The following is a 7,256-nucleotide window of genomic DNA, read 5'->3' as shown; positions in this document are numbered from 1 at the left end:
ACTTGAATGTAAATGAACAATAACATAAATTGCAAGGAAGTAAAGTGCAATAATATAAATGTTAGAAGTTAGTAGTTAATGGTTAGTGGTTAGTAGAATAACAATAAACAAATAGAATAACAATTTAATGTAAAGAGAATGGTTTCATCTATGTATCAAATGACCCAAACATGGTTGAAATAGAGGCAACCTATCAATGCCTCAAAGTATCATGAAGGATCTATTGATCAATCATTAATAGGTTTGAAACATTAAAGGTTTTATTAACTCTAAACAACCATGGTCATGATTTAATAGATCTCATCAACCAATAAATATAAATGATAACAAGAAACAAAGTTTGATTGAAAATGGTGGATAAAAAGTAGTAAGAGCAAAAAATCCCCAAAAGGGTGTAAACCCAACAAAAAACACTTGTCTCAAAGTTGACTCAAATCTCTCTCAAAACACAACCCAATAGTAAAAACCCATTTCCAAACACAAAACAAAATCAAAAAATGTCAAGGAGTTTGAGTCCAAAATATTACCAAGATTGTGGTGTCAAAACTAGGTTGTTGTTGTGTTTGGGTTTGAGAATGAAGCAAAAAGGCTTGGAAGAGGGTGGCTATGGTTGTCATGGTAGAAAATGGAAGGGAAGGAAGTTGTATGTTTATATGGTGGTGGTGAATGATTATGTAAGTGAATGTCATAAGTTTGCTACTATTTTTGTTGGGTGGAGATTGTGGATTTTTACATGGTGGTTGAGTGGTTCAAAGAAGAAAAGAGGGTTTGGGTGAGTTAGGGTTTAGGTTGAAAAGAGGGAGCTTGAATGTGATTTGGACAGAGATTTTGTGGCTTTCAAGCTTGAAAAATAAGGGGGGATAGTGCTCTATTTATAGAGGAAGCAAAGGGGTTGAAGTGGGTGAAAGAAAATCACCTTGTGGTGAAAAATAGAGTTACTACTGCTGTCTGCGTAAGTCTAATCGATTACCATGATTGGGGTAATCGATTATACCATCCAAAATGGTCTGGAAATCAATTTTTAGTTTGTGTAATCGGTTACCATGATTAGGGTAATCGATTACACAGTCCAAAATGGCATGGAAATTAATTTTTTGTCTGTGTAATCGATTACCATGATTAGGGTAATCGATTACACAATCCAAAATGGCTTGGAAATCAATTTTTATTTGTGTAATCAATTACCATGATTAGGGTAATCAATTACACAGTCCAATAATTGATTTTTCCCTTATTTTATTGGGTTTTTTTTCCAGAACTTTAACCAAATAACCCCAGTTTTTCCCAGGTATAAACACCATGCCATGAGTCTGTGTAATATGTATTTGGTTATGAAATTTCAATGAAATTGTGATGATGAAATAATGAATGCATGCATGTGCAGTAGGGCCATGGAGCAGATGAAAATTGTATCGGGGTAGGGTGAATTTTGGGGTATGACAGTTGCCCCTATTTAATCTTCTCGAACCTTAATGTTTAGATAGCAACGACTTCCACACATCCAAGGTAAGAGAGGATTAAATACAAAAATTATCCGAAAATTCTCCCTACTGGGAATGAATGAATGTGATATGAAGTGATTGGTATTTGTGAAGGTTGTTCATGGGATGGAAAATAAATTTGATATGAAATCATTTGTTGAGGACAGTCTGTGGTATTATGTGAGGAAGTCATGAGTCAGCTGTATGATGGTTATGTCATGATGTGTATGATATGCGATGCATGTTATGGTGTGTAACATAAGTATCTCTTCAAAAGGAAAACAAAGAGAAAAGCTTCATGACAAAAGGTCAAGAAGAAAGATGAGAGGGAATATGACTTCGTTGGGGATAAGTTTCTTATGTAAAAGATAGTGAAAATCCCTAGCAACGGCTGGGAAGATTTTAGTTCAGTGACGCTTCCTAGAAACAACTGGAATACCTGAAATCTAAAGATGTAGATCCCTAGCAACGACTAAGGAGGTTTTAGTTTAGTGACGTTTCCTAGCAATGGCTGGAATACCTGCAATCTAAAGGTGTAGATCCCTAGCAACGACTAGGGGTTTTAGTTCAGTGACGCTTCCTAGCAATGGCTGGAATACCTGAAATCTAAAGGTGTATATCCCTAGCAACGACTGGGGAGGTTTTAGTTCAGTGACGTTTCCTAGAAATGGTTGGAATACCTGAAATCTAAAGATGTAGATCCCTAGCAACGACTGGGAGGTTTTAGTTCAGTGACGCTTCCTAGCAATGGCTGGAATACCTGAAATCTAAAGATGTAGATCCCTAACAACGATTGGGGAGGTTTTAGTTCAGTGACGCTTCCTAGCAATGGCTGGAATACCTGAAATCTAAAGATGTAGATCCCTAGCAACGACTGAGGAGGTTTTAGTTCAGTGACGCTTCCTAGCAATGGCTGGAATACCTGAAATCTAAAGATGTAGATCCCTATCAACGACTGGGGAGGTTTTAATTTTGAAAGTGTCAATCCCTAGCAACGGCTGGGAAGGTTTGATTTTGAAAAGTCAATCCCGAGCAACGGCTGGGAAGGTTTGAATTTGAAAAGTGTCAATCCCTAGCAACGGCTGGGAAGGTTTGATTTTTGAAAGTGTCAAAAGGCACAGGGGTACTTGCAAAAGGTAGGTGAATAAATATGGCGGTTATCATACACAAGGTAGAGGAAAATTTATGGTAGGCACGAAAAACTCATTATATCCCTTAGGCATAATAGTGGGGATGAAATTTTCGAAATATGGCTACCACTCGGGACTTGCCAAACCTACATCAGGTGTTTTAAGACAAACGATAAGAGAATAGGTCAATCGTTCAATTCTCATTTTTGTTTAACATGCAAAGTTGATAAAGGAAAACACTATCGTGCAAAAGGCAACAAGGAGGCTTGCAAAAAAGGCAAAACAGGGTTTTCCCTTGCAAAAAGCAGAGGGGTCTTGCAAAAGGCGAGGTACTGACAAAGGGCCAACATTATTTGCCAAAGGCAGATAAAAAGAGATACTTTGGGGAAACCTGTTAGGGTTGTTCACGGGGATTCTTGCACTTTCGATAAAGGCTTGAATCCAACTTACGCTAAACATACTTGCCCCAATATGAAGAGTATGTTATGATGCAGTGTTATGTATGTAAAATGTCGATGTATGCAGAAAGTCAATGTATGTTCGGGCTGCTAGGGTATGCAAATGCATGGTCTATGGATTGTGCCAAGTATGGTTGGGCTTTAGTGGAACTTTCCGTTTCGGTGGGAAAACATACGCATAAAGTGATACGTGCAATGCGTGTGGGATTGCAACTGGTTATTTGGATTTTTGTAGGGTTTATATATTTTTTTGTTGAGATTTTTGAGGAATATCATCATCAAAGGGTTGATGGAAAATAGTTTATGTTGACATCAAAGGGTTGATGGACAGGTAAATGTTGTAACACCCCGATAATAATATGATAATTATTTAAATTAAGTTAATAATATATTTATTAATTTAATTAGATAATTGGATTATTATTATTATTATTATGTTGGAATTATTGAATTATTATTATTATTGGAATAATAATATAATTTGGAAAATATATAAGTGGGAATTAAGGAAAAAGAGTTCATTTTGGAAAATAAGGTTTTTACGTGAAAAGCAGAGAAGCGATCGTGAAAGAGGAAAAGGGGCAAAGAGGAAGAACCAGAGAGCAAAGGTTGGAGAAGAGCTTGGAGCTTAGAGATTTTGCCGGATTAACTCAGGTAAGGGGGGTTTATCGTCGATTAATGGGTATTATGGGATAATATGTGATGGGTAGTGATAAGCCGTTAATTTGACCCTAATTGGGATTATTGATGCTGAAGAATTATGTTGGATAAATTGTATTTAGACTGTAATTGAATCTGTGTTTGGGTTAGTTGTGAAATTCCGAACGTATAGCTTTTTACGGAATCGGAATCGGAGGTCCGGAAGTCCTCCAACGGCGGAAAATGCGGAGAATTCTGCATTCTGCCTTGTGTTAGCGCAGGAACTGCTGTTTTGTCTGCGTTAACCGGTTAACCCAGGGTGTTAACCGGTTAACACTGTTGCGAACTGTGAAATTGGTGCTGTTTTGCCTGCGTTAACCGGTTAACCCAGGGCGTTAACCGGTTAACACTGTTAAGTTTTGGGCAGTGAGCGTGTTTTGCCTGCGTTAACCGGTTAACCCAGGGCGTTAACCGGTTAACACTGTTGCAGAGTGGAAAAACGGACTTTTTAATGTTGTGTAAATAATTGAGAGTCGGCCTATGTTGGCGTATGATGTAATAGGGATTATTTCCCGCTGTTTTGAGCAGTATAGGTATTAGTAGAGTGTGCTAATACTGTGTTTAATTGCCTTACATGATAATGATGTGTTGATACATGTGTTGATGATGGATGATGACATGCATAATGATGTGAATGTATATATTATGCCTGTATTTGTGAATGGACTGTTGTATGACTTAAAGTGTGAGCATATGTCCATTGTGAATTGTTGTTGATGCTGCATTGCTAGATGATTAGCGTGCATAGCATAGCCTTTGGGGCTGTAGCTAATTCCCATGGTGAGGAATTAGTGAGTGAACCATTGTGGATTTGTTGTTGATGTTTGCATGCTAGATGATTAGTGTGCATAGTCTAGCCTTCGGGGCTGTAGCTAATTCCCATGGTGAGGAATTAGTGAGTGAGTCACTAGGTCTCAAATGAGTGGGACTAGTGAGCTTAGTAGCCGTATCTGGAGGGATCGGTGAGCTTGAACTATATGTTCAAGAATAGTCGGTACCGCATGTGTGGAGTCTCATTGCATAATGTATGTATGGCGTATAATATGAATGGATGTATTCCAATATTATACGTGTGGTTGTGTTGTTATGGAGTATGATTTGAGATTATACTTGTGTTTATGTTGGTGTTGAGTATGAGGTTGAGCTGATGTGCTGTTACTGATTGTATGTTGCGATTAGGGTGATTAATGTGTTAAATTGCTTAACATGACATTATATTCTATAATGCTTATTATATTGATTGAGGAACTCACCCTTACAACTATTTTTCAGGTAACGAGAAATGAGTTGAGTAGAAGCGAATGCTTGGAGTCTAGTGTAGTCTCCCTAGTGGGTCATGCTCTGATAGATGTAACATCGGGAGGGAACATTTTAATTGTGTTGTTAATGATTGTTGAACCAGTTTACATGTAGTATGTTACATGTTTTGATTAATTTGATTTATATCCGCTGCGATTTATGCAAATGTTTAATTGATTAAATAAAGAGCATGACAGTTATTTTTTAACATGGTGTGAATGATTGTGTGACACCCTTAACTGCATAATTACTCTGATATATGTTTATTATTTTAATTAAATATTTGGGGTATTTTAGAAGGGTGTTACATTAGTGGTATCAGAGCATAGTCGGTCGAGTCGAGTCGTAATTATTCTGTTTCCCCTGTACGGGATAGGCGTTGTGTAACCCTATCAGTACTCATTGTTTTAGTTTGTTGGGTTTTCAGAATAGAGATGGCTGGAAGAGGTAGAGATGATGCTGCGATTGCTAAGGCTCTGGGTATGCTAGCTGGAGTACTTGGAGGGAACCCGAATGTTGTGGGAATGGGAGCTGCTCGTCAACTGAGTGAGTTCCAGAAGAACAATCCTCCAATGTTCAAGGGAGCATACGATCCAGATGGCGCTCAGAAGTGGTTGAAGGAGATCGAGAGAATCTTCCGAGTGACTGAGTGTGCCGATAACCAGAAGGTCAGGTTCGGTACGCATATGCTGTCAGAGGAAGCAGATGATTGGTGGGTTGCTGCCCGCACTGAGTTGGAAGCTGCTGGGAGTGCTGAGATCACTTGGGCGGTGTTCAGAGAGAGATTCCTGAGGAAGTATTTTCCCGAGGATGTTAGAGGAAAGAAAGAGATAGAGTTCTTAGAATTGAAGCAGGGCAACCGGTCTGTTACTGAGTATGCTGCTAAGTTCACAGAGCTGTCGAAGTATTACACTCCCTATGATGAGGCTACTGGGGAATTTTCGAAATGTGTGAAGTTTGAGAACGGGTTACGTCCCGAGATCAAGCAGGCTATTGGGTATCAGCGGATCAGAGTGTTTTCTGACTTGGTTGACTGTTGCAGGATTTTTGAACAGGATTCCAAAGCCAGAGCAGAGAGCTATCAGCAAAGGGTTGATAGGAAAGGCAAGAATCAGAATGATCGTGGAAAACCGTATGCAGTTGGCAAAGGTTTTCAGAAGCAGAGTGGGATGAAGAGGCCTAGTGGGGGAGACTCTAGTGCTCCTGCTAAGTGTTATAGATGTGGTCGGGCTGGACATCGTGTCCATGAGTGTACCAGTGCTGAGATGAAGTGTTTCAAGTGTGGTAAAGGTGGTCATTTGGCTGCAGAGTGTCGCTTGAAGACTGTAACTTGTTTCAACTGTGGAGAGTTGGGTCATATCAGTCCACAGTGTCCTAAGCCGAAGAAAGAGAATCAGTCAGGAGGCAAGGTCTTTGCTTTATCGGGTTCTGAGACTTCTGCAGATGATCGTTTGATCAGAGGTACGTGTTATATAAATGGTTTTCCTCTTGTAGCTATTATTGACACCGGTGCTACTCATTCCTTTATATCTTTGGATTGTGCTGTGAAACTTAAGTTAGAGATATCTGAGATGCATGGTAGTATGGTGATTGATACTCCTGCAAAGGGTTCAGTGACTACTACTTCAGTTTGTTTGAATTGTCCTTTGAGTATTTTTGGTAGAGACTTTGGGATAGACCTTGTGTGTCTTCCCCTAGTGCAGATTGATGTTATCTTGGGTATGAACTGGTTGGTGTTTAACCGAGTTTCTATCAACTATTTTGATAAGACTGTGATATTTCCTGAGAGTGAGGAAGGAAAGAGTTTGTTTCTATCAGCAAGGCAGGTGAATGAGGAAGTAGCAGATGGGGCAGAGTTGTTTATGCTGTTAGCGACTTTAGAGGCTAAAGATAAACTGGTGATTGGCGATCTAGCCGTGGTGTGTGATTTTCCTGATGTGTTTCCCGAAGAAGTGAATGAATTACCGCCAGAGCGTGAAGTTGAGTTCTCGATTGATTTGGTACCTGGTACTAGACCGATATCGATGGCTCCGTATCGTATGTCTGCTGTTGAGTTAGCTGAATTGAAGAGTCAGCTGGAAGATCTGTTGGATAAGAAATTTATTCGTCCGAGTGTGTCACCGTGGGGTGCACCAGTGTTATTGGTTAAGAAGAAAGAAGGTACTATGAGGTTGTGTGTGGATTACAGG

This window comes from Lathyrus oleraceus, chromosome 2 (assembly GCF_024323335.1).
Source record: "Lathyrus oleraceus cultivar Zhongwan6 chromosome 2, CAAS_Psat_ZW6_1.0, whole genome shotgun sequence".
NCBI classification, from domain to species: domain Eukaryota; kingdom Viridiplantae; phylum Streptophyta; class Magnoliopsida; order Fabales; family Fabaceae; genus Lathyrus; species Lathyrus oleraceus.
This window is presented reverse-complemented; position numbering follows the sequence as displayed.